Here is a 5,236-nt window from a genome sequence, read left to right as displayed (position 1 = left end):
TTAATAATAGTATTTATAAACTACTTTATTTAGCATGATTAGAGGGGGTCAAAATATCTACTTTTAAAGAGAAGTGTATCCTTTATTCCATGAAATGAATATGCACAGCTGTTGCATAATTACTAAGTTGCTACAGCCATTTAGATGTGTCAGTCACAGGAAAGGTCAAGTACATTAAGCTGAATAAGCATGTGATCTTTGATTCCATGGAGACTTTAAGAGTAAAAAACATAACAAGGCATCATTTATGATAATATATCAAGAATTTCAAGTCACCGAAATTCTCTGCCAAAGGAGAGCAACAGGGAGAAAGAAAATAAAACGGAAAAGGTCTGAGTGAGTGTGCATATATAGCAAATAGGTATTATTAGGCTACTGCACTGTTGATCTTTGTGTTGTTTTGCTAAAAGCAAAAATAAATTGTTAAACCAGTGCTGGTCACATTCACCTGGCTTTGGGGCCATATCTGTAATAATTACAAAACAAATGGCTTCTTACTGTCTATTCTAGGTAGAAAATAAAAATGTCGAAAGCCTGCAGTTGCTCATAAAAGAAAAGGCATAGTCTGAGATATACTACAAGTTCAAAAGGTACTGTGGCGTGTTTCAGACATGCTACTTATATGTTTATTACACCATCTTAAGCAAAACATAGCAACTAAAACAGCTTTGTATCTCGAAATAACAGTATTATTTTAATCTTTGAACACACTAAGCACTCAACATTCCTTGAATAAGTGAATGAATCCTAATAATGTGTTTTTCTAATTTTAAAACAACATGAGATTTCTCAACTTTGGTAGGTTGTAGAAGAGCTAAATATTCTAATATTTTGCAGTGCTCTGAGACTCTAGAGCTCCAATCAGTCAAAATACTGGATAATAAATATTGCTTATAGGACATAATCTCTGCACTTAAAAAGATAACCATCAAAAAAAAAAAAAAAGATAACCATTCAGGGGCTGGAATGGAGCTCAATGGTAAGAGCACTCACCTAGTATGTGTGAGGGCTTGGGTTCCATTCATAGCACCGCAAAAACAAAACAAATAAAGACAACCATCCAGTAGTTGGGGAATCAAGTATGATAATGAAGACACCGCAAATAATACAAATTAGAATGCAAGTAAAAAGCATTAAATGTTATTACAACCTATAATGAAGCAAATATTCTTGCATGGTACCAGCCATTAAATGCTATAGAAGGTCATAATAGTCAATCAGAATCACCTGGGCAGTTAGGGGAAGTGTCAATGAAGAAGGTAGACTTGAGTTGGTCTTTAACAATAAGTACATTTGGGATCGATAAAAAGAGGAACTGAAGTTTAGAAAAATGAGATAATGTGAGCAAAAAACAGAAGAACAATTTGGGAGAATAATGTGAAGTTCATGTTCAGACAAGAAGAAAAGACAAGGTAAGATAGAGCAAGTTTTTATAGTCACGAAAGCTTGCAGTTTCACTAGTATTTAAAATTATTTATGTTTTATGATTTTCCAAGGAAGAAAGAACAAATAGATCAACATATGTTCTGGGATACTTAAAAAATGAATGCAAAAGAGAATATGAGAATATAGTATTACCCACAACCTCAACCCCATTTTAATTATATTATGATGTCTCAACATCCTGCCACTTTGCTCCAGGGAAATTGGTTAGAAAATGAACAAAAATGTAAAACTGTTCAAATTTTTCAGATTTAGTTTTGTTTTAATTCAAAGGATGTGTGCACGTGTAGAAAGGACTCATTCTGGGGAAAATGGTAATTAAGGACAGAGGGCTCATTTGGAAAAAATGAAGATTCAACTGAGGAGAAAACAGATTTCCAAGAGCACACTGATGGAATTCAACCATGAACTGAAGGGACCAAACCATTAAAACAAAAATAAAACACCTGACATTTCTGTAAAGCTGTAGACAAATGAGAAATAGTTAATGCAGTAGATTTTTTTAAGGCCACAGTGTTTTAGTAGCTTCTTCCATCAGGAGGTGGACTCTATTCCTCAAACTCTTGACTCTGGAGTTGGACATATGACTTTCTTTAACCTATGGGACGTTGGTAAATGTGACACAAACCATTTGAGCATGTCCAGACTAGCCTGCTGGATGATGAGAGATCATGTAGAGAGAAGCCCTAGTTGACAACCACCCTGCTGAGGACTTAAAGCAGCCAGCCTCCGCTGCCTAATCGCTCGCTCACAGCTGTGCAAGAGCCAGCTGACCCAGATCAGCATCATTAACTAGCCGAACCAATCTAAATTGACAATGTACAGAATTTGTGACCTAAATAAAATGGTTGTGATTTAAAGTCACCAAGTTTGAGGATTTTTTGCTGAGAAAGCAAAATTATTTGGAAGAAAAAATAAGAAATTGTAAAGCATAGATGGACAGGACATAAAGTAGAGGATAAAAATGAACAGAAAAATGATTCTGATTAGAAAACAACAGGAAAATGTTAATTAATGACAGACATATCAAAAGAAGGTAAATTAACAAAAAAGAATGAAAAAGTATTGATCCTATATTGTGAAGAGTATTGATAGGTATAACAAGTGTGTGAAGGTGCAAGCTGAGATACAGAAATAACAAACAAAAGACAATACTGGTGCTACCAGTGTGGTCCCTGCCTTAGCCTGATGGGCAGCTCTGCCCCAGGGTTGGAATGTCTAGTGTTACAGCCGAGGGCTACAGGGAAGAGGTCAAAGTACAGCATCCAGAGCTGCTGATGGCCCCAGCAATGGGACAAGACTCTGGACAGACCAACAACCTACTATGACTCAAGTAGCATAAAATCCTAGAGATGCTGTTGGACAAAGACAAGGAGATGTTAAAAGCTCTCAATTACTTTCAACCTTGTTTGTTGAAAACAATTTGCAGACTTGAAGAAACTTACATAGAGATATGGAAGGCAGACATTTAGCCATCGACAATGCATTTTCAAAGAAGTAAAGGCAGAACTTGGAAGCATAAAAGAAGATGTTGAAGCAATGAGCCACTGTTGTCAAGCATATCAAGTCACCTACAGGCAGCAAAGAAATAGTCTCAAGATTTAATAGTAAAAACCATTATGCTTCAGGCCAAAAGTCAAATTCAGAAATAAGAGCACAAGTTACAGATACCTTCTCATAGAAGTTCCAAATAACTTCTGGTGAAATGGCTCAAGGTACAAGAGAGGAACTTATTACTAAGGATGTTTTAAGGCATTGGAAAGAGTAAAACAGATTAATAATTCTGACAATGTTCTCTTACATACAAACAAACCTCATGTTTAGAAATTATGGAATAAGGGTCTTGTTTCAAGAAATGGCTTGTGAAAGATTTTACTAGTGGGCTCAAATCAAATGAAGAACCTTGACACAAAAATCATGTGATACATCTCCAGCATTAAATAGGACAAAAGAAGCCCTGCTGGGTACACCTTAGACAAATTTGGAATAGTCAGAGGACATACAGATGTATATGGATTATAGATGATCTTACAAGAGGAGACCAAGGAGGTACACCTAGATCCATTGAAATCCACTCACATAGCTTGGCATCATCAACCTACTACTTCTGAAATGAAACACTTTGAATCTCCCATGAAGCATGTTAACTGTACAGTTTCAAAGAAAATATTCAAGAAGTTGCTGAACATATCACTAAGGGGCATATGCAGGACTTTAAAGGTTATGATATAAAATTTCCCATCTCTGAAATTTAACCAGTGGCATTGTTGTAAATAGTGCAACTGCAAAATTGACACAATTCTTTGCTAGACAAATAAATATTCTCAGTAGTTTGAGTCTTCATACCAGTAAATTAAAGGACATGGTTGAACTCCCACCACCTGACTTTGCACCAAGTTCTGCACTCAGACACTCAAGTTGCCACATAAAGTTTTGGATGTTTCTTTGGTCATATCCCTAGATGCTCATGAAGCTGATTTTGTGCAGGTTTTATCATGTGGTCTTTGATCCTCTCAACCAGATATGTGCTTGTATCAACCAGAAGTTTAGGCACAGCTGATATGATCATTTTCATAGTCAATGCCCTATTTAGATAAGGACAACATTAGATCTATTGAATTCATTGGCAGACACAAAATAACTAGCACCCATACTAGTTTCAGATTGAAGTAACATTGGACACTTACAAATGAGCAAGCCTCTTACATTTCAACTAGAATAGGCTTGGATTATATCTACAACACTTTTCAGCACCCTAAACCTGAACAGGGCTCTTTAGTTAACATGCCAAACTTGGATTCTGTGTCACTGAGGATTATAGTGGTTCAGTTTATTATCTGTCAGTCCCAGAAAACATGTTAATGCCACTGCCAAACCTTTTTTGAGTACCACAGTGAAAGAACAGATGCTAAAAGAGTCTACAGTAGTAGTCTGCAGGGCCCTGTGGTGAAGTATGTGCTGCTATGAGGCATTAAGTCAATAAACACCGAGCCCTAGACAGCCTTCTATGCTAATTGCTGCAGTGAATACAAGCACTTCTCTCCTGGTTATTTGATTGTGTTAGCAAATTAGTGCATCCCTAAAATATTGAAGCCTGTCTTGGTTTTTAGTCTATTAATCTTTACTTAGAAATTTGACAGGATTTTCTTTGCATCATAAGTTTGTAGGTCCCAATTAAATTCTTTTGGTTTCAATAACATGGAAATAAGTAACACATTGGCCTGAGTTAGTATTGCTCTGATCTGATTTCTATAACAATTCTTTGTTAGCCACCTCTTCACTCTGCAGTTTCCCCTTTATTCCAGAACATAAAGGTAAAAAGTAGTATGAGAGGTTTGAGGTATTTTACGAGAATAATTCTAAATTAACAGCATATAAAATTTTCATCAAAACTTAAGAATTAGTATAAAATGTGACCTAAGAAATGTTTCTTTACATAAAGAAAAAAAAGGAGACCAAACTGAAGGCAGAATATAAATAAATGCCAAGTCATGTGGAAATAAAATAAGGGTTTAAAGCCCAACAAGAAATTAGCTCTTTGGGGAACCTATAATGTACCATCTACTATGCTAAGTGGTTTGTTAACATTTTCTCATTTAATCCTTACAAAATTCTTGTAAACTCCATTTACAGATAAGGAAACAGGTTCAAAAAAGCAACTTGCCAATAAATAGGTTGTGGAGATTTGCTATACAGCACAATGCCTACTGCTACTTAGATTTTTCTTAGATCTTACATTTTGATCGCAACACACACACACACACACACACACATACACACACACACACACACA

The 5,236-nt window shown here is 35.8% G+C and overlaps 1 pseudogene; it reads left to right on the top strand.

Annotated features, from left to right (window-relative positions):
- The first annotated feature begins 2,657 nt into the window (after positions 1 to 2,657).
- LOC124979473 (conserved oligomeric Golgi complex subunit 6-like) lies at positions 2,658 to 4,393 on the top strand (annotated as a pseudogene).
- The last annotated feature ends 843 nt before the right edge of the window (positions 4,394 to 5,236 follow it).

The sequence above is a fragment of the Sciurus carolinensis genome, chromosome 3, assembly GCF_902686445.1.
Source record: "Sciurus carolinensis chromosome 3, mSciCar1.2, whole genome shotgun sequence".
Classification (NCBI taxonomy): Eukaryota; Metazoa; Chordata; class Mammalia; order Rodentia; family Sciuridae; genus Sciurus; species Sciurus carolinensis.
The sequence above is the reverse complement of the archived record's forward strand: the minus strand, read 5'-3'. Positions and strand labels throughout refer to the sequence as shown.